This window comes from Carcharhinus amblyrhynchos, unplaced genomic scaffold, assembly GCF_965287045.1.
Source record: "Carcharhinus amblyrhynchos unplaced genomic scaffold, sCarAmb.v2.hapA scaffold_39, whole genome shotgun sequence".
Classification (NCBI taxonomy): domain Eukaryota; kingdom Metazoa; phylum Chordata; class Chondrichthyes; order Carcharhiniformes; family Carcharhinidae; genus Carcharhinus; species Carcharhinus amblyrhynchos.
Window position 1 is genome coordinate 2,066,809 of NW_027649780.1, and position 23,697 is coordinate 2,090,505.

General features: G+C 41.6%; 1 pseudogene across 1 annotated transcript; it reads left to right on the forward strand.

The window, feature by feature from the left end:
* Positions 1-3,037: 3,037 nt before the first annotated feature.
* LOC145363613 (Ig heavy chain C region, secreted form-like) lies at positions 3,038-23,297 on the forward strand (annotated as a pseudogene). Its single transcript, XR_013890020.1, has 8 exons — positions 3,038-3,132; positions 3,272-3,539; positions 5,303-5,379; positions 11,973-12,272; positions 14,357-14,651; positions 14,740-15,057; positions 22,110-22,430; positions 22,863-23,297. The product of XR_013890020.1 is annotated as an Ig heavy chain C region, secreted form-like (transcript).
* The last annotated feature ends 400 nt before the right edge of the window (positions 23,298-23,697 follow it).

Here is a 23,697-nt window from a genome sequence, read left to right on the forward strand (position 1 = left end):
CAGCACTTGTCAGGAAGGAATGCATGTTTAATTCTGACAGCGGCAATGAACTTAAGGCTATTAGAAATAGGAACAGAAGTAGACTATTCAGTTCTTCATCTCTGCTTCATCATTTCATAATATTAAAGCTGTGTTACCACTTACACAATCCTCGTTCCTGTCTTATCTCTGTCACCCTTAATTCCCACTCAATCTGAGCCTTGAAAATGCTCGACTGTTAGATTTCAGCAGCTTGGGGTAAAGACAGAATCAATCAACCCAAGCTTAATGTGGATGTTGACATTGTTCTTGAACGAAGCATTAAACATGTTGGTGAATTTTACAGATTCACAACTTTAATTCTGAATTCACTCGATATTTTTTCTAAATAAAAAAACTTAACAATGTATCTCTGACACCTCCTAACAATTGAACATTCATTTCTTTTTCTTTCATCCAACCTTTCCACCTTTTCAATATTTTGAAACATTCTTAATGTATCGACCCGTCCTCAAATTTCTTTTGAAGGAAATTGGACAATTCACTTATTTGTTTATTCGTATTTATTTAGCCTCTTGTTTGCGGAATCTCTGATGAACCGGCGTGGCAGCCGTTTGACGACGTTGCAGATCAAACACTTTTACAGCTGGCCTGATAATAGAGAGGTCATTTCAAAAAACACCACAACAGCTTTCGAGTTAAAAAGTTAAATTAATGAATCTGCAACTAAAATTTGCAATGCTGACCATGAAGATGCACAATTGTCAAAAATGATGCTTTTTAGGGTATATTCTTCATAATGGAACAATATCTACTGTTCCGAACCGACATCACTTGTAAAAAAAGCCAAAAATGCAGCAATGTAATTTCCACTTAAATTCTATCTAAGAGAGCCATCCTGCTCAGAAAGAAGCTCACGACAATTTATCATGTGTAACGAGAGATACACAATTAATACTGGTTTTCCCAGAGACATTTGCATCTTTGAAAGAATAAAACTATAAGTTATGTCTTGTGCAGTATTTAAAGCCTCAATCTCCATACCATATTAACGGACCCAATATCACTTAATCCCTCTGCTCATTCCAAACACCGAACAACATTCCATTCCCAGTATATTTTTTTTGTTTACTCATCTCAAAGTTACTGATGGAATGTCTTCTGTCACTTTTCAGCTCATTGTTCCGTTTAAAAAATAACTTTGATCTTCTAATTATTAACAATATGCATTTGCTTTTAATTCCGGTGTCACACCCACCTTTTGGAACACTCTCCAAAGCGCCACCGCAGAAAACAACTAATATTTATCCAATACCTTCAACATAATGGATGTCGCAACAACTAGAACCAGTTCCTTATGAAAAAAATAATGGGACTGGGACAAGGAAGGAAATATTAGGTCAATTTATGCAAGTCCTGATAAAGAGGCAACTTATAATTGTATTAAATGCGAATGCAAAGTCGTGCGGCAGACAAGTGAACAGTTTGTATCCCACAGATGGTGGAGCAATTAAAACTGGGAGTGTACTGGAGACTACAATTAGAGGCATGCACATCGTCGATGAACGTTTGGTGGAGATTACAGTGATACAAAAATCTGAAGCAGGAAAGGGTTTTGTAAACAAGGATGACAGTATTGAAATTACAGGTGTTGTAGGAAAATGGGACCTAATGCGTGTTATAATATGGACATTAGATGCTGACATCACCTTAAATTTACTGTGGCGATTGTGTGGGAGATCGGAACACGTTGAAATGATCAAATACAGAGGTAAGGGAGACAAAGATGAGGGGTTCCTGCAAGGCGAGCTGAGATATAGGTGAATCGAGCTGCTTTAGGATTGCAAATAAGGGGTCTTAGTGATATTGCAAATATGAAGTGGAAAACTCGTTCGTGATTTAATTTATCATCAGAGTTGCAAAGACACATTTTTAATGTGAGCTTGCTGCACGGTAAAGGGCACGGACTGACGGCAGATAAAGGATTTTTGGAGCAGGGATGATAAAAAAAATGGATGTATTGAGTAGACGACCATGGCCAAGAACAGATTCCTGTGGAATGTTTTACTTACACATTTGCAAACGACCTGAGGCCTCTGCTTGCCCTTTCGAAAAGCATCTTCAGTGTCAAAGAGGAAATACATGCAAAGATAGCCAGTGAAGCAGACAGAACTTCAACCAATTTGGCACATCTTAATAATTATGTTTTGGCTAATATCTTTGCCGATTCTGCAGTGGAAACCTATCAAAAGTGTTTGCACAATTCGCGTGCTCAGTGCAATATATAACTGAAAGTCAAACGATCACTGCAAAAATGAGCAAAGGTTTACTTCCAATAATGCAGTTAAAGAATTGCTACTTCATTCATATTGTTTGCATGTCATCTTTTATTTCAAAGATGACATTTGATCTTACTTTATTGCATGGCCAGGTTGTTGAACATTGTAGAGGAATTTGCAGAGACATCTTCGAAAGGACAATCCAAACTCGAAACTGCAATTATTTTGAAGGGTAAAACAAGAACAGCAAACGGATCGGAAAAATGCGACTTGAACGTTTTCCTCCAAGCCACACAACACCCTGACTTGGAACCATGTCACTGCTCTCTCACAGTGATTGAATACACATAATATTATTAATCGAATCAATAAGAACTCCGTTCCTCGCAGCAGTTTATGTGTACCTGCATCAGTTGAACTGTACACGTTTAAACAGGCGAATCACGACCACTTTCACATTCATGAGGTCTGCTTTTCCTGCTAGTAACTGCCACACCTCAGGGAATAATATTGGTTTAAAATAAAAAAGGAAAGAAAAAATGGAAAACAACTCAACATGTTGACAGTATTCCCTATAACGCTAACGGATTCTCCAAATTCATTGGATACAAATTCCAATCGCGTGATTATGGATATTATAGTCATATTTTAAGCTATGGCACAGACTGACCAATGCAGATTGATCATCTTCGATCACTCCGCCCTATGCAAATTCACCCTGTCTCTTGAGGTTTATAAAGTCGGTGTTCAGCTGCTCACCGTTACACAGAGCACTCAGTGTTGAGTTCGAGTGATCGCCCTGCTGAGGTTTTCAGTGCTTGTGAAGAAACAATGCATATTTTCTGGGCTGCGCTCCTTTTAACGTGGTTATCAAGTAAGTTTCTTTCAGAAGAGAAAAGTGTGTTAACTGGATAAAATTGGGTGGTTGCGCATACATTGTGGAAAATTCTTTACCTTCAAGTTCTTGTATTGTTTCAGCCAAATAATTCATTTCGTATCTTTTCTCCATGCAGATGCCTTCAGTGCACATGTCGATCAAACACCACGGACGGCAACTAAAGAAACAGGCGAATCTCTGACAATCAACTGCGTCGTAAGGGATGCTGGTAGCTCTGCCTTGCATGACACAAGATGGTTTCGGAAAAATCCTGGTTCAACAGGTCGGGAAAGCATTACCATTGGCGGCCGATATGTTCAAAGAGTCAACAAGGGAAGCAAGTCGTTTTCTCTGCAAATCAAGGATTTAACAGTTGAAGATAGTGGCACATATTACTGCGGAACTTCTAACTCACACAGCAATAAGATTGAACTTTCAGTCATACAAAAATATCTTCTGATCTCCAATGAAGATAACACAATGTTGTTCGCTCTTCTGGCTGAAACTGCATTTTAGCTATGACAACTATTCTGAAACGGGGACATTTGTAAATATCTGATGACAGTTCCAGGATCATAAACCCCAACATTTGAAATGTGGATGCGCAGCAAATGCATTCAAACCACAGACAAACAGAGAAGCTGCTTTTGAACGGGGCGAGACCACTGTGTGATTACAACCACAGCAATCGAGAAGGCAATTCCCGTCATACACAAACTATCGTCAGATTTGTTTTCTTGAACTGCAGAACATTTTAACTGTTTCTCAACTGGTCTTGCAGGAAGTTATTAATGAATAAGCTGGAGGTTTAGCACGTTTAGTCGAAAGAAAACGATGAGAAAAGGGACATTGTGATGTTCTGCAAAGCTCGAGATGGCTCACAACAATAAGATTGAACTTCTGGTTCTGCAAAAGTATCTTCCGATCTCCGAGTAAAGGCAGGACAATATTGTACGCTGTTCAGGCTGAAACTGTATTTTATTTGTGGACACTATTCTGAAATGGGGACTTTTCTAAACATCTGGTGACAGTTCTAGGATGATAAATCCCAGCATTTGAAATGTGGATGCGCAGCAACTGTATTTAACACCCAGATAAACAGAGAAGCCGTTTTTGAACGGGGCTCGACCACTGTGTGGGTACTGCCACAGCAGTCGAGAAGACGGTTCCTATCACACACAAACTATCTTCAGATTTGTTTTCTTTAACACTGGAACAAGTTAACTGTTCCTCAACTGGTTTTGCGAGAAATCATTCATGAATATTTTGGAGGGATAACATATGTAGTGGAATGAAAAGAATGAAAAAAGGACAGTGTGATGTGAATTCAAATCGGAGTAGACGTCTCGAACTGAGAGGCTTGGATGACTATACATGACAAGTTTTTGCACTGACCTCTGCGGCTGTGTGGGTGTGTGACCCACATTAATGAATCATAGGTTCTCTTAATACAAAAACTAGTCCTCTACTCCTGAAGACAAAACAAACCGATTTTACTTTCTGAGTGGCTACGGTAGCTCATGGTTAAACAACTGCTGTCCTCCTCAAACACCAATTGATGCATTGCAACATTTTCTCTGTTTATTTTGACACTTATGTTTATAAATCATTGAATCGCATTTATAACATAGCACGGAGGTTTCTCCATGACTTGGACAAGTCCCCAGGAGCGAGAGACAGCTGCTCAGATTCCAATATGAAGGAAACAATTGCTGCAATTTCCAACCGATATTTTGGAATGATTGAAGCATTTTCTGCGAAGGTTTGGATAATGGATTTATTGTGCTGATGTGAAGTGATGTGCAGCTATGGTGACACGATGGTGCGGGCCACAACAAAAACCTCCACTCCAGTTATTTCCTTTCCGACTGTTGAACCAGGCTGTACAGTACTGTTCCTTACACCTCTAACTGCACAGCGTTGGAAATCCGTTCCCGATGGAATTTCATTTTTGGAATGCCCCATTATGGTCCTTTATATTGAATCACTGGACTGCCTTTCTTTTAAGGAATTACAAGTGTACATGTAGCACATGGAATATTTCTCCACGGTTGGAGACAGATCAAGAATATAGATGCGTTGATAAATGCAACATATACGAAAGATCTTTGTAACGATGTTGCTTCAGGGCATTGAATAGCGGATTTTGCTTCATTGGCAGTTTATGACATGGCCAGAATGGATGCTTACTGACTGTGTGTGACTGGTCTGAAGGGGCTGGCACCGTGCTGACTGTGAATCCTGGTAAGTGACATTTCTTGCTACTTCAATAAGATTGTTTTTTGTGCACAAAGTTTAAGAAGAACTAATGTTTTCATTAATATTGCCTGAAGAAGTGAAGTAACATTCATAGCTCTTTTTCGGATCCTGACTTCATAAACTGTCTCATTTGATTTGACTGGCATTTAGAACTATTTAGGACATAGTGACTGAAAATATTAGATTTCTAACGGTAACTTAGCTGTCAACAAACACTTTAAAGACTTGATTGGGAAGGTGATGCTGGTTTTTAAAGTTAAAACGGAACCAATCATCCAATTTTCATCCTGACCGACCTGGTAACTTGTAAAATGAATAGATATTATTTCTAATCCAGAACAAATCTATGCAATATTGTGGTGAAGACTGAGCTCTACAATCACGTAATAAATGTAATGTATTGTTTCATAAAATGCTGGTTACAGTTTTATATGACCCATAAAACACTTTTCGTTAACCATGGCATGGAAAGTAACGTTAACGTCTGATCGAGCCATGTTGGCCAATAATTTCTGTACATTTCAGAATTTGCTCAAAGGTAAAAAGCAACTGATCGAGTAAGGGACTGACTGGTCATGGTGTTATTCTATTCCATTGGCGCCAGGAGTGCGCTAGTTATTCAGCAACCTACCTGACAAGTTTATTCCACCCCCCGCCCCCCATCTCAACACCCCAAGCTCCTACCATGTCTCCCATTGACCTGGAATGTGGATTTAATTTCAGACCAAGAGTAAGCGACAGCAGACCAGTTGAGTCTCAGTTTTGTGAATACCAGTGGAAAGCAGATGGACAGTAGATGAATCATTGAGGAAACCTGACTCTCGATTCGCCATCTGCTGGTGTGGAACAGCAAGTGAGACAGGTTTAACCATGCGTTGTGGAATTCTGCGAGAACCCTGTTTACATCGAAACTTGTCTCCTTCAGCCAATAAGGGCTCTCTGTGTGTAAAACTAACTGATTGAACTAAAAAGGAGAAACTGAAATTGAACAAAATATTCAAAAGCTTTCTCTTTGTCCTTTTATACTAAGTCTCGTTGTGAATAGTGTTTTCTTGCACTTCAGATGTTATGTTGTCTGTTTCCTTACTTCATTTGAAGAAGCAATTTGTTGATTTCGAGTCTGAGGTCGGGAAATCTGGCCTCGCGTGGCAGTGCAAAACTTGGGCATGGGTTCGGCACGTTATCTTCCATTGATTTTAATGAACGTTTGTATGACAGGGGGCCAGTACTAATACACCCGTTTTGCGCCATCAGCACAGACGAATATTTTACCATTGAACTTTCAAAGCAAACGGTGAGGTGCAGGTTGGATTCGAAACATAAGTCATGTGTATTGTTTTATTGCAGCGGTGGACCAGTCGTTCGAAACATCAAGGAAAGCTGCGGGGCGAGAAATGTAGTTTTGCCGCTGCAACAGTGTGTAACAAAATGCTAAATTTAGTATGTGTGCTACGGCATATTAGTTAAGATTAATTTTAATTGTTCTGGTTATAGCAAGGCATGTTAGCCACGGTGTAGCAGGGATGTTAACAAAGACGGCTTTGGCCGAGTAATTAAGGAGAAGTCTTTGACTGGATGTAGATAAACGCATCATATGCGGGTTGAAGAATTGCTTGATGTCTTGATTTGTAACGATAAGAAATGAACTGCCAGGAGGCCTGATGGAAGTGGATGCTGAATTAATTTCTAGAGATAAATTTTACAAGAATGTCCAGGCAGAATGCAGACAAGTTTTATTTGAAAATGAGGCAGTCAGACTCAATATGCGGATTTCAATAAGACCCTGTACACAGGCCGAATCACAAATTTGCCTCATTTTGGTCTCTACTATGAAATGATTGTACGATTTTTGCTGCTGTTTATTTTACAATGCCTCTTCGATGGCCGCAAATAGCAGAACAGCTGTAATTAGCAAGGTTTTGCCGGGGTGGGTATGGGCATATTTTTATTATGGAATCTACAGATAGCAATGCCATGCAGTATATCTTTAGTTGTATATGACCGTATGAAGGAAAGGACGCATGAGATGATTTAGTGAAAGAAATGGATGGTCTTGGGGACGTCGAGCATGTCAAGTTGAAATTCAGGCTAGGGGAAGTCATCTCTGAAAAATCCTTTAGATTTCTTTGAGGAGTTAACAAGGAAGTTGGAAAAAGGAGGACCAGTGGACGTGATATATTTAGATTTCCAGAAGGCCTTTGATAAGGTGCCACATAGGAGAATGTGAAATAATTTAAGAGCTCATGGTGTTCAGGGTAAGATATTGGCTTGGCTAGAGGATTGGCTGAATGTGAAGACAGAGATTGGGAATGAAGGGCTATTTTTCAGAATGGCAGCTGGTGACTTGCAGTGTGCCTCAGGGGTGGTGCTAGGACAACAACCTTTCAGAATATGCATTAACGACTTGGAAGAAGGAAGAGAAGGGACTGTTGCTAAGTTGGCAGATGATACAAAGATATGTAGAGGGACAGGCAGCATTGACGAAGCAGGGGCAGGGCTGCAGAAGAAGTTGGACAGGCTAGGAGAATGGGCAAAGAAGTAGCAGATAGAATACAATCTGGAAAAGTGTGAGGTTCTGCACTTCAGAAGCAGGAATGCAGGCATAGACTATTATCTAAATGGAGAAACGGTTCGGAAGTCAGAAGCACAAAGGGACTTGGGAGACCTTGTTCGACATTCTCTTAAGGTTAACATGAAGGTTCAGGCGGCAGTTAGGAAAGCAAATGCAGTGTTAGCTTTCATGTCGAGAGGGCTAGAATACAAAAGCAAGATGTACTTGTGAGGCTGTCCACAGCTCTGGGCAGGCCCCATTTGGAGCATTGTGAGCAGTTTTGAGCTCCGTACCTAAGGAAGGATGTGATGGCCTTGGAAAGGGTCCAGAGGAGGTTCACAGCGATGATCCCTGGAATGAAGAGTTTGGCGTATGACGAACGGTTGAGGACTCTGGGTCTGTACCCGTTGGAGTTTAGGCGAATGAGTTGTGGTGGTGGTGCGCCGGGTTGGGGGGGGTGGGGTGGGTGGGGGGTTGATGGCGGATGCTATTGCACCTTACAGGATACTGCAAGGTCTGGATAGAGTGGGCGTGGAGAGTATGTGCCAGAATAGGAAAAAACTAGAACCAGATGGCACAATCTCAGACGAAAGGAACGATCTTTTAAAACCGAGATGAGGAGGAACTTCTTCAGCCAGAGAGTGGTGAATCGGTGGAACTCTGTCTCAGAAGGCTGTGTAGGCCAAGTCATTGAATGTCTTTAAGGCAGAGATCAATGCGTTCTTGATTCAAAAGGGGATCAGGGCTTATGGGGAAAATGAGGATGAGAAAAACATCAGCCATGTTTGAATGGCAGAGCAGACTCGATGCGCCGAATGGCCTAATTCTGTTCCTATGACTTATGGTCTTTTTGGCAAGTCAAATGTGCAGAGTCAATGTTGCGGACAGTCTCTGCCTCAAGCAATGTGGTAGAGAGTGAATTCAGCTCTTTGACAAATTAGCTTCAGTTAATCAGAATAAAATTTTACATCCGTAATAATCAAGAAGAGTTCTCATTCCCTAATTGGACAGAAACAATATTTGTATTGGTCGGTAAAGAAAAGGCACTATTGTAAAATCATTTTGTGAAGATAAATAGATGTATTAACCAGAAGTTTGTGTGAGTAATGAATGCACTGCAAGAAGCAATGATGCCATCAGAATAATTTTAATCTTAATCCTTCTGTGTTGGCATTGTGATTATTCTATCAGTCACTTACTTAACACACAACGCATCTCTGTTTCATAACATTTACCTTACACAGGTAGGAATCCTTCTTTAAGAAAGCAACTCGCTTAATTATTCTTAAAGATGTTGGAAGTGTTAAGAACAGTCGTAGTGTCGAAGTTTTAGCAGAAAAATGCAACTCCAAAGACGTTCATGGCGTCGTCAAACACTGAAGTCTAACAAGAGACACTGAAGATGCCAATTGGCAAAACTTTGATTCGAGGGATAGATTTGTTTGCTTATATTTTACTTTATTTAATGAATATCATAAAGGATAGAGGCCAGCAGGAAGGGCGGTGAGTCTTCGGGGACAAATACAGAACATGAACGGCCGCTAATTAGAAGGCGAGCAATGTTGGAGCAATTGAAATCGGAAGCAAATAAGCATGAACAGGTGCTTTGTACTTTGTGGAACATCCAGTTGTATTCTGTGTTCTCGGAGAAGGATGTGATGGAAAGATTTGCAGAGAATTTTAAGATAAGAGTGTTGATTGACCTGGGCACGGTGTAGGTCATCAAGCATCAAACTCATGGGACAAAGATACTTTAAGAAGTCTCACAACACCAGATTAAAGTCCAACAGATTTATTTGGTAGCAAAAGCCACTAGCTTTCGGAGTACTGCCCCTTGGTCAGGTAAGTGGGAGTTCTGTTCACAAACAGGGCATATAAAGACACAAACTCAATGGGGGTTACAGAAAGTGCGATATATACCCAAGACCCCGCTTGAGGCCGTCCTCATGTGTGCAGAACTTGGCTATCAGTTTCTGCTCAGCGACTGTGCACTGTGGGGTGTCATGAAGGCCACCTTGGAGAACGCTTACCTGAAGATCAAAGGCCGAATGCCCATGACCGCAGAAGTGTTCCCCAACGAGAAGAGAACACTCTTGCCTGGTGATTGTCGAGTGATCTTCATTCATCTGTTGTCGTAGCATCTGCATGGTCTCCCCAATGCACCATGCCTCAGGACATCCTTTCCTGCAGAGTTTCAGGTAGACAACGTACCCCCATGAACTGCCTGGGCTTGCAAAATCTCACTAACTGCCACGGCTGGAGACACTTCACCCCTCTCTCGATTGACATTGTCTGTACCTTTAAGACCTCATTACCTGCAAAGACGTCATTCCAACCACTAGTTTGTAAATTGAGCATATGTCTTCATATGCCCTGTTTGTGAACAGAACTTCCACTTACCTGACGAAGGGGCAGCGCTGCAACAGCGAATGGCTTTTGTTACCAAATAAACCCGTTAGACTGGTGTTGTTGAGACTTCCTACTGTGTTTAACCCAGTCTAACGCCAGCATCTCCATATCATGAGAAAGATACTTAGCATGGTTAAAAATCGGTCAATAGTGGTTTTGGTGGCTTTAAATTCACGGAAGGGAGAATGAAGAGTGATGATTTAGAACTGGATGTTGGACTAACAATTAGTTAATTCAGTGACATTTGAGCAATTGCTATTTGTGGCGGTGTAGGTTGTCAGTATACAACAGTGCACAGGTGCGTAGTTTCGTTTCGGTGTCAGATGATGTCACCGAGGCGCGCATTTATATTATAAATAAAAACATATATGGGAGGAAAAAATGAATTCAATGTACATTTAATTTCAGACAACTTGGCGCCAAGTCAAAAAGAATGAAATGTTTGACACATTGAATGGGAAATCATTTGGCCATCAACTTAATTAATGGCAAGCAAATTTAAATGTTCATTGTCATTTCAATTTCTTTAACACAATGTCCATACCCGAATATTCCGCTCATAATTGATGGCTGGCGGTAGATGTGGAGCTGACTGTCCTAATGTTGACTCTATTACTAACCAGATTGTCAGTAGTTATCAAGACATTATCAAAACATAGCTTGACAGCACGGGAACCAGCTCCCTATCTGTTCCCTCACAGCTATTCACCAGTCGATAAACGTACACAGGAAGTTTCCAGGGAGTTTCATTCCTGTTACGGCTATTTTTTGAAAATAAAATTGAACGTTTTCTCCAACATCTTGTGAAACGCTCAATGCCCCGTTGCAATTTGCCAGAGAAAATTGAGATCAGTCTTAAAATAAATCTCAAATTCAGATTGCCAATGCGCTGCTCAACGAATTCTGAGTTGAATCTGTACCTGCGAGCATTGGCCATAAATATGAAAAAGCCATTAAACAGCTTGGAAATTTCTGTGAACTCAATTTGTGCTCTCAAAATGTAGGTCCACTGTTATCTGCAGCATAGATTTTTTCTCAAGCTGTTGAGGCAAAACACAATTTCCTGATGAGAGCATTAATTTACGCCCTGTAAGATGCGCCTCAGTTATGTCCCACAGTGATGCAATGGCAGGAAATTCCAGGCAACTGTAATGATGAATAGGAATGAGTCAGGGATATACAATCTGCGATGTGTCAACGATATCAGCTCCCACAACTCAGTGCTGACAGTCAATCATGTCATCTTAAACAAAAAATGTTTGTCCTATATTTTTGAAAACAATTCAAGTGTTGTCAGGTTTGTTAGGCTAATGATATAAATGGAAAGTAATACACGACAATGGATTAACTCGGCAAACCAAGAAAAAATAAAATACTCTAACCCACTTTTCACATCCTCATAAATGTTATACTGACCATGAAACACCTTTCGAATATAGGCACTGATACGTTCAGACAGATGATGCCGTTAATGTGCTCTCACATACAGCAATGTGATTCTGCCAGAATTATTTCATTTCGATTTCGATGTTGGCACAGGAATAAATTTTGGCTAACCATGTTGAAAAAGATTTAATTTTATTCAAATAAGGGACTAAGACTTGATTTGTAATTTTAGGAGCGACTCCCCCAGTCATTAGTCTCTCCTCTGAAACTGATGAGGGGTTTGTGCAGCTGATTTGTTTGATCAGTGAATACAAACCAGAAAGCATTGGAGTGAGCTGGGAGAAGAATGGAAACGCCCTACAGTCTGGCTTCACCACTACATCCCCATGTGCGACAGCAGATGGAAAATTCCAATCCAGCAGCATCCTAAAGTTGCCGCTTCAGGAATGGAACAGCGGTTCCACGTACAGCTGCCAAGTGACACATTCTGCTACCAACAGCAACAAACGGAAAGACATTAGATCAACTTCAGGTGAGGAAATGGAACCAACTCACAAACTTCCAGATGTCATACAATCTTATTTTAATTTCAGGATTCAATTCATTGGGAAGCTGGCATATAAATTATTCAATAAACACTAAAAATCCTGGAAAGAAAATCCAGAAAATGTTATGAAAACTCAGCAGTATGTTTGGCGAGAGAAGCAGTAGGACTTTGGAATCTGTTTGACTCATCTTTAGCAATTTCTGTTTTATTTTTCAATTTCAGATTCACAGAATGTCACATAATATGTTGTTGCAGATCCTGGAGCAGGCCAATTGAATCATATATTCATAGCACATACATTGCAGAATACGCTCTTCGGCCTCTGGGATCTGCAAAGACACCAAAGAAGCATGAACTCTCGCTTAATCCCATTCACCAGCAGTTGTCCCCATAGCCTTGAATGTGATGACGTGACAAGTGCACATGTAGACATGTTTTAAAAGGATCTGAGACAAACTACCTTTACCATCCTCTTAAGAAGTGCAGGCCAGACCGTCACCACAATCTGGGAGTAAATCGACTTTCCTCAAATCACCTAAAATGCCTACCCTTCAGCTTGAATTTCTAACCCCTCCTCACTCATCCTTTAACAAAGGGCGCAACTTTCCTTGTCCACTCTGCCCATGCCCCTCATAATCTTGTATGCCTCGGTCAGGACAGCCCTCATTTCTCTCTGCTGCAAAGAAATCAACCTAAGCCTATCCATCCTCTCTTCGTAATTAAATGCTGCAAGCCAGGCAGCGTCCCAGTGAATCTCCTCTGCACCCCTTCAGTTCAATCACATTCTTCCTACAATCTGGCCACCAGAACTGCGCGCAATGCACTAGCTATGGCCTCAACAAAGTTCGATACAACTATAACATGATTTCCCTGATTTTGTAATCTATAACTCGATGGAGAAAGACAAGTGTCGAAAGACTTTTTTCACCACCTTGCTATCATGCCCTTCGGTCTTCAGGGTTTTATGGACATATACGTCAAGGATTTTTTTTTCGACATAATTTCCAATACTTGTTTGTCAAATGATTCCATTCAACGTGTACCACGTCACACTTTTCATGCTTACATTCCATCTGCCACTTATCTACCCAGTGGACATCCTGTGAGTGTGGTCAGTTAGAGTAAAAGTTGCAGTAAAATTGGTTGGAATTCATCCAGCTGTAATGGCCAAGCTGCTTAATAATGCTTTTCAGAAGAGATCGTGAAGTTTTGAAAGGCTGAACGTCCTCATTTTGCTGTCTATCTTTCTCCTTTTCAACTACGGTGCGTGAAGTACCCGATGTTGATTAAAATTGGGAAAATGTTGCAACAGACAATTTTCAGACGCCTTCTCATAAATGTTATATTTTGGGTAAATAATGTATTGAGTATAATGTATCAACAATATTGCGAAAATATAGCGACAGGTCACCAAATCAATCTCGGTGGAATAGAACAGAAACATAGACCGTCATTTCTTCCTCGAGCTATTTTTTCCGATTCTGATCCCCTCCCTCCCTAACTCTCTCACGCACTCACGTGCGCGCGCACGCACGCACGCACGCACACACACACACAGAAACTCGTTTTCTTTCCTCTCTGTGCATCTCTCTCTACCACTTGATTTCTCGCACATTGTCTCAAGCAGAAACAAACCGTTTAAGAACTCGGCATCCAAGAGCTGAACTTCCGGTCTCATACCTTCTTCACGTATTTCTCTGACTCCCTCCCCCTGCAGCTTCCTCCCTCTCCATCTCGCTTTCTCCTGCTCCATACGTTATTGTTTCTTTCTCAATCTATGCTTCTGAATTTTGCTGCACATGGCACTTTCTGTTGCATTTCTTTGTGCCTTTCTGTATATGCCAGTACTCCTCAACCAGTTGCACAGTCTAAATTCGCCGTTCGGTATTGTGTTTCAGATCAGCATCTTGCCAAACTGCAAAATTATAATTCACATTTAAGAAAACCCAGTAAAGGCAAAAATTGCCACGCTAGCGGTTCTCATTGACATTAAAATTCTCGGTATAAACGAAATCGTTACCATTAATGCCTGCCATTGATTCAGGATTTATGTTATTTTCCATTGACAGAAATCATAGTATTTCTCAGAGACCCCTCACTTGAAGAAATTTGGATAAAGAAAACTGTCACACTCATTTGTGAAGTGGTTTCCACAGTTCCCAGTGTGGTTGGGATCTCTTGGACAGTGGATGGTAAGAAAAGGACTGAAGGTGTTCAAACTGAAAGACCTCAACAAAGAAACCACTATCTGACCATCAGCCGCTTGACCAGCAGTGTGGAGGAGTGGGATCGTGGGGCTGAACTGTTCAGCACAAAAGAGCGAATCATCGACTCCGGTCTCAAAACGAACACAAAAGTTAAAAGGTGAATTAAAGCACGATGAACAAATACAATGGTTCTTTTCTGGATGACAATGGAGGGACAGAAATCACTGGTTGTTATTCTGTTGCAGTCGAGCCATCGAAGCCCAATCTCCAACTCCTGCCTCCATCAGCAGAGGAGCTTCAAAGTTCCAGGGTCGCGACTCTCACTTGTTTGATAAGAAGATTCTACCCGGAAAAAATATCCATCTCCTGGGAGAAGAACGGAGCTGTTTTGAGCTCGAACATCACTCGCTTCCCCACTGCTCTGGAACAGGACCAGGCCTTCAGCACAAGCAGCCTCCTCATTTTACCGGCAGCGGAATGGAAGACAGGAGCAAGATACACCTGTACCGTTTCACATCCAGCTACAAAATTCACCGGAAAGAAGACGATCAACAGCCCGAAAGGTAAGCACAGTTTGTCGGAATGTTTTTGTTCCAAAAATAAGACTTTTCACTTAATCCGGCCACAATATCCAGAAGAGAATACAGTAACGAGCAGATTCAAGTTGGGTCCAGCAAATCCAAAATGTTTGGACACCAATTAATGCGTCTTCTCTTCGGAAAGGAGATGATAGTCAACACTCAATTGGTTGGCCCAAGCAAGCTACCTGAGAATCCAGTGAAATTAACAGATGAAGGATGTCCAAAAATGTGCGGGTTAGGTTTATTGGCCATGCTAAAAATGCCCTTTATTGCCCTGAGATGCGTCGGTTCGAGGGATTGCCGAGTAAAGTCTGTAGGGATATGGGGGTAGGGCCTGGATGGGATTGTGGCTGTTGCAGCCTCGATGGGCCAAATGGCCTCTTTCTGCACTGCAGTGTTTCTACGATGATGATGACTCTACGATGATGAAAATGCCTGTTGGTTAATTGTGCAGTTTTCTGCTGATGAGAACAAGCTTTGACACAGTGCCGAGCAGTGCATTAAGACAATGAAGGCACTGCACGATGAGGGAGGAGACGTTACCAACTCTCTCTTCCATACTGAACTTACTGTTTTAACGCAGCATAATACTGTGTGCTCCGAGTCAGCCAACTGAAAGTCAGAAACAACCAACTGTTAAAGCATTCAGCCAAATAACGGAAAGAAATGCGCACATTTCTAGAATTAAAAGTACAGTCACAAGTGGGAGAGATATCACAGGGTCTAATCAAATACAGTTTTCACGCCCTAAAACTAATCAAGTGACCAGTATTTTGATCAAATAAATCACCTCTCATGATTTACTTGTCAGTTATGGCTGGATTCTTTTTCAGAATAAGAACATTATCTCTGCAATCATTGCACAGGCATCTCTCCAATAGAAGCGGGAAATTTAAAACTTCCCAGAATATCAGGTTATGCTCAGGCATTTGATAATTCAATTGATTTTGTTTGTTCTCCATCCCGCCTCTCGTCGCCATTTATTTGTACAGTAGCAGTAAATAATAGTTCAATTCTCTATTTAGTTTAGCTTGCCATGTATGAGTTCCAATCAAATGAAAATCCAATTAACCTTTGATGCTCTCATTGTACAGTCATTCCTGGTCTTTGCTGCATCTGTTGACACATGAGTAAAGTCCTTTAGCTACAATAACTGAGGCATCTACCCACACTCTTGCAGTAACAACTGTTAGAATTACACGAATAAAACGGTGACTAATTCTTGCCAAGCAAGTAAGATGGAGCACATACATTTGGGAAGCATCATTTCGTTGTAATACCTTCTTATGCAATGTAATAGCTCCCAAGTTCGGCTGCTGTGCTTCACCAGGTTATCCATGTTAAACAGTGGCTGTTGAAAGTTACAGTAGTCTCACGAAATCCAGAAAATAGAGAGGGACCCATTCTTTCATCATCCTACAACCAAAAGGGGCATTTTGGAGCCGGCATGTTTCCACTTCTGATGAAGCAAAGACTTCACGTGGCTCAGATGCATTTTTGTTAAATTAGGCAGTTGATATCCTGGCTTCACACTGATAGAACTTAGAACAGTGCAGCACCGTACAGCCACTTCGGCCCTTGATGTTGCGCTGTGCTACGTCCAAACCCAAGAGCAAGCTATCCCACTCCCTGTCATTCTGGTGTGCTCCATGAGCCTATCCAATAACCACTTGAAAGTTCCTAAAGTGTCCAACTCCACTATCACAGCAGGCAGTACATTTCAAACCCGAACCACTCTCTGAGTGAAGAATATACCTCTGACATCCGTCCTATACCTCCCACCATGCACGTTATAGTTATGCCCCCCAGTAACAGCCACATCCACCCGAGGAAGTATTCTCCGGCACGTCCACACTATCTATTCCCCTGAACATCTTATAAACCTCTATTAAGTCGCCTCTCATCCTCCTCCACTCTAAAGAGAAAGTCCCAGCTCCCTCAACCTTTCCTCATAAGACCTCCCCTCCAAACCAGGCAGCATCTCCTCTGCTAAATCTCCTCTGCACTCTCTCCAATGCTTCCACATCCTTCTTAAAGTGAGGTGACCAGAACTGCACACAATATTCCAAACACTGTCTCAGCAAGGTCCGGTACCGTTGCAGCATAATTCCAGGGCTCTAAAACGCAAACCCCCTGTTAATGAACGTTAACACCTTCTTCATTGCTTTATCCACTTGAGTAGCAATCTTCAGAGATCATTGGATATGAATCCCAAGATCTCTCTGCTCCTCCACATTCTTCAGAACCCTGCCGTTGATCTTGTAATCCGCAATCAAGGTTGTCCTCCCAAATTGAATCACCTCACACTTATTCAATAAGATTCTGTGGGCGTCGCTGCCCCGGCGAACATTTATCTCTCATCGCTGAATACACTTGAGAAGGTAAGGGTGAGCCGCCTTCTAGAACGATCGCAGTCCCTATGGTTGAAATAACCCCACAGTTGTGTTGGACAGGGACATCCAGGGTTATGATCCAGGGATATTAAAAGCAGGCAGTATATTTCCAATACTCAATACATCCTGACATGGAAATATATGGGTCCTTTCCTTCATTTTCCCGAAGGCAAAATCATGTAAACCGCAACACAACTGCACTGTGGACGGACCAACACCACACTGATGGCAGCATTTCAGGAAAGGGACTCACTATTATCTTCTGAAAGGCAATAGGTGCTTGTTTTTGTGGAGTCACAGATTTAAAAGGGCATTTGGCAGAGACAGGCAAAGTGACCTTCCTTGTTAGATGTTCTAACAGAAAACAATGTTGAAATGACACTGTTAAAGGATTCACGCTTCCTATTATAGTTCCAAGTTTACTGTTGGGAAATAAACCAAATGCATCTCAGTAGACTGACTGGGAGTATTACCTGAAGGTTCCAGTTGGTGAAACCAATCCGTTTCCGGCACGGGGATTTTATTGTTTGCTATTTTGTTGCAAAATGCATTCACGTTGGTGCTCTGTTGTTTGAAATTAATTGGATGGGTCATTATATTTCAGGCAAACTTCCAAACTTTTCATGGCTTTTTCCCCTACTCATGTTTTATGTTGATGCCAATTAAGGAAAACCAATACAACAAAAAAGGTTGCTGTTCCAAAAATGTTTTCAGGAACAGGCAGAGTTAGCGATGCATTTGTACAAATCAGTGAGGAGTGCCGGGAAGGTCGAATAAATGGTTAAATATAACAAGATCTCGGGCTGTTCAAACAGAAACACTTCGCTTTTGATCAAGGACATGCTGTTCAAACTTTCTTCAATACAGCTTTGAACTAAATTGAATAGGGTGCCTAATTCTGGGCAGCAAATCCGTTCCATTATAGGCATGTTAGTAAATTCGAAGATTACCACTTCGTATGAATGTGACCTACTTATGAGTTTCACAGAGGTGCTGTATATTTCTCGGTGGCAGATAAGGGGAAGAATCTGTAGTAATTTAAAATTTGTGGTTTAGATGTAAATGTACTTCTGGCAAGCACGTTGAAAGATGATAACGACTGATATTAATATTGTCTGGCAAACACCAATCGACAAAGGTAAAATGCTTTCAGGAGTGGCAGAAGTGACAATCAGGGTACATGAGCAGAAAGGATGTAAATACTTGGAGGTTGAATTTGAATTGATGGAAAATAAGAATCGCAAAAGTGAAATAAAAGCTTTTGCTTTGGAGTTCTATATGGACGCGTTTCCTATTGAGTGAAACTCTTGGACATACCATTAAGCAATATTCCACACTAGCTTCGAACAAATGCAATATAATTATTGTGGATGTAGTTGTTGTAGTGGGCGTGGGGGAGGGGTTTTAATCTCCATATATCCAAGTCAAAGAGGAATCCACCTCAACATACAATACAGCGCTCGGTGGAAGTGTAAACTATGTTGAGGACGCGCATGGGCTGCAATGAGGCACATAGGAACTGAACAACAATTGGGTGAAGGTGAGTAATGTGAGGAATTGTGGAGAAATTAATTTTGGCAAGAACAAGAGAAAATTAAGACCTTTATAAAGTCACATAATTAGCTAATATGTGTTTCTGTATTGACTGAGGTGCATTCTTACCACGAATTCACAAAACTATCGTTCAGATCGAGGAAGCAAATAGAACGGAAAACCCAATTTTCCGGCCTCCCACCATGTGGTCCTGGCAGCGAGAGGTGGCACATTGTGTGCGAGTGGTGGGATCCCCATGTCTCACTGCTGTGAATGGGAAATCCCACTGGCGTTACACAACGCCGGTCGGAAACCCGCGGGCACTTGTTGTGCTGCTGGAGGGACCAGGGAATCCTGCCAGGTTGAACGAGCAGTGAATTTCTGCCGTCCTTCATTTCGATGACACTGGAGTGGAGAATATAATCAAATTTTACTGCAATTCTAAGGGCTTTGTTAACACTTCGCCTGTTTTGCTGTGTTTTACTTTTCCCAATTCGGGAATGACATACTGAGAATGTGTATGTTATTTTGAAAGTTCACAAGCTGGTTTCATGGAATGAGACTGTGTATGAATGGTGGGAGATTGGGTAAGTTTGGACTATCCGCTCAGGCGAATAGTTTAGTAGAATGTCAAATTATAACGTCATACTCGACCCTGAAAAAAATTTACATCGACGCTGAGAGGGTATTTTCCTTGGCCGGGGTCTCCAGAATGTGGGCACACTATTTAAGATAACAGGGCTGTTTGAACTGAGTTGAAGAATATTTGATCAGATAAGTAGTTCTAACTCTTTTATAATTCCCGAGCGCAAAGGCTTGTGGATGCTTCGTCGTCTACCAGATCTAAGTGTTGATCTCTCAGGCAATCAAGCGACCTGTGTTTGTGGGCAGGGAGATGTAGTCCATAACAAGGATCCTTGTCATCTTGAATGGTAGCAGAAAATTGAAATACCGAATGGCCTTCTCCTGCTCATAGAATCCCTACAGCACAGAAGGATGCCATTCGGCCCATTGAGTCTGCACCAACCACCAACCCATTAATGCCCTATCCCGTAACCCTACACACTTACCTTGCTAATCCTCTGACACCAGGGTCAATTTACCATGGCCAATGAACCCAACACACGCATCTTTTGACTGTCGGAGGAAAACGGGGCACCCGGAGGAAACCCACGCAGACACGGGAAGAATGTGCAAACTCAAGAGAGACAGTGATCTGAGGCCAGAATTGAACCTGTTTCCATGGCGCTGTGAGGCAGCAGTGCTAACTACACCTGATGTTCTTATTCTCTGGCCAGAGATATGTCTTTAACCTAAATTTAAATGGCTTATTTCCCGTTTTGGTTAGTATTGCTGTCTCGGCGTCAATGAACTAGTGGTATGGAATGTAATAGAGAAGGCCTGCCCATTTTCAGACACATAAATGTTGTGAACCTCAGGGTCAGATATATCATCATAATAATATATATGTGGCCACTCTACATTTGAAAACAAATATATTTGATTTGCTTGAAAACCCAGCAATGCTTAACAGTCTGAACTAACTGGCATTTGCTTTCCTCTTTAACTTTGCCAAACTCTGTGCGAGAGTGACTTTCGTGTCAAATGATGAGGCATAACCGCAAAATCGGATGAAGGGCAAGTTTTTTTTGGGGGGTATAATCTCAGCTGAAATGCAGGGAACTTTTTTTAACTTTATTTGAGCATTTGATTGCACATATGTATTCACTGTGAAATGAATGAAATGAGCCATAAGGAGGAAATTAATGCGGCATGGGCACAAAGAAACTCATCAGCTCAGCTGCAACAAGATAATATAATCTCAAAGCATATTGCAGTAAGTATTTTCCACGTTTAAACATAGAACATAGAACATACATACAACGTAGAACATTACAGCGCAGAACAGGCCCTTCGGCCCACGATGTTGCGCCGACCAGTTTTTTTAAAAAAAAACAGACCCACTAATCTAAACCAATCCCTTTTCGTCCATAAACCTATCCACGGATCTCTTAAACGCCCCCAAACTAGGCGCATTTACAACCGCAGCAGGCAGGGTATTCCAATCCCTCACCACCCTCTGGGTAAAGAACCTACCCCTGACATCCGTCCTATAACTACCCCCCCTTAATTTAAAGCCATGCCCCCTCGTGCTAGCATTCTCCATCCGAGGAAAAAGGCTATCACTATCCACCCTATCTAAACCTCTAATCATCTTATATGTTTCAATAAGGTCCCCTCTTAGCCTCCTTCTTTCCAGCGAAAACAACCCCAAATCCCTCAGTCTCTCCTCATATGACCTCCCCTCCATACCAGGCAACATCCTGGTAAACCTCCTCTGCACCCTCTCCAAAGCCTCAACGTCCTTCCTGTAATGTGGGGACCAGAACTGCACACAGTACTCCAAGTGCGGCCGCACCAGAGTTGTGTACAGTTGCAACATGACGCTGCGACTCCTAAATTCAATCCCCCGACCAATAAACGCCAAGACACCGTATGCCTTCTTAACTACCTTATCTACTTGATTCCCAACCTTCAGGGATCTATGTACACATACACCTAGATCTCTCTGCTCCTCCACACTATTCAAAGTCCTCCCGTTAGCCCTATACTGAACACATCTTTTACTCCTACCGAAATGAATTACCTCACACTTCTCCACATTAAACTCCATCCGCCACCTCGCGGCCCAGCTCTGCAACCTGTCTAAGTCACACTGCAAACTATGACACCCTTCCTCACAATCTACCACACCACCGACTTTGGTGTCATCAGCAAACTTACTAATCCACCCAACTATACCCTCAACCAGATCATTAATAAAAATTACAAACAGCAGTGGCCCCAAAACAGATCCCTGAGGCACACCGCTCGTAACCGAACTCCATGACGAATATTCACCATCAACCACCACCCTCTGTCTCCTATCTGCCAGCCAATTCCTGATCCAAGTACCTAGATTACCCCCAATCCCATACATCTGCATTTTCTGCAGAAGCCCACCATGGTGAACCTTATCATACGTTTGTTTTTTGTTAGCATGGAGTCGTTGTTGCCAACAGTGATTTCAACATGAAATATTAAAATAACCCTTCACATTCTTCCTAGTTGATTGCTACGAGGAAGACATTTCCATAAATATATTGAAACCTTCATTTGAGGAGATTTGGGTCCAAAAGACAGCAGCAATTGTTTGTGAAATCCGTTACACGGTGTTAGAAAACGTCAGGGTCTCCTGGCAAGTGGATGGGAGAATGAGAACGCAAGGAGTTGAGACCCAAACTCCTGAATGGAGTGGAAGTAAAACAACGATCATGAGTAAACTGAAAGTCACAGCAGCAGAGTGGGACACTGGGGTGGAATATGTCTGCCTCGCAGAAGGAAGTGAATTACCAACACCGAAGAAACGATCCACTCGGAAAATAAAGGGTAAGCGTAGATAAAACTCGTTCAGGGACTGGTTCAATTATCAATGTTGTTAAACGAAAACAAAAATCTAATTCTATCATTAAATGCTCGTATAATACACTTCACATAGTCCTGGAACCCAGCAATCACCACATGGATAAAAACTACCATGAAAAACGCAACAAATGAGTATACGCTGAGCTGCAAACCCAAAACGTGTCCGTACCTTAAAAGTTATTTCTCTAATCTGTTCAAAATAACATCAAACCACAACGAATTAATGAATATTAATGATGCTCATGAACAAGGAAAACATGCCTTAAAACTCTGAGGGATAGGAAGCATTACACATTTGCAGTCTCTGATATTTCTAAGAGAGGTAACTGGACAGAAGAAAATGAGGGAATAAAAAGATTTGTTTTACGAAATGTATGCATTTTTCTCTTTTTATAGTTGGTGCGATGAATAGTCCTAAAGTGTACGTTCTGCCACCATCAGCGGCCGAAATTGACTCAGAGAAGATGGCAACTTTGATGTGCATGGCCACCGGCTTTTATCCTGCTGAAATTTATATCGCTTGGTTGGCCAATGACACCCTTTTAGAATCGGGTTTCCCCGGTCAACCAGTGAGCGAGAAAGGAGATGGTTCCAGCTTCATTGCCAGCAGATTGAGGCTCACAGCGGCGGAATGGAACACTGGCACAACTTACTCCTGTTTAGTGGGACACCCGTCCCTTGAAAGGAATTTAATCCGAAGTATAAATAACTCTTATGGTAAAACTACTTTAGTTAATGTTTCGCTTACCCTAACTGACAGTTTTAAATCTTGTTTAATCGCCCGCCACGATTAAATTGTTCTTTTCTGTAAAAGTGTCACCTCTTCCGGTTAATTTTATTTTTGGAAATTGGAACCAGCAAATCTCCCAATCATATGAAGGCACAATCACGCTTTCGAGCAGCAAATATTTGCTTGGTCATTTTGCCAACACATAGAGCTATGGCATTCAATGAAGGAGAATTGTGATTTGAATCTGAGATCCTCAAATAAGCAGAGTAATATTTGATACAAGTTGTCATTTTGTCGAAGACCTCTTGGAAGCTTTAGTGCCCTTTTTCGATATGTATAGGCCTAACGGGACGCAATAAATGCAAAATGAAAACGTTCGTACTTGCCTATTCCTGGTTTATGTGTGTGACATATTTGAGGGGATGATATATATTTTCAGGAAAAGATAAATTATGTCTATGCTGTCAGGTTCCAAATGTGCAATAACTTTGCATTTACCCA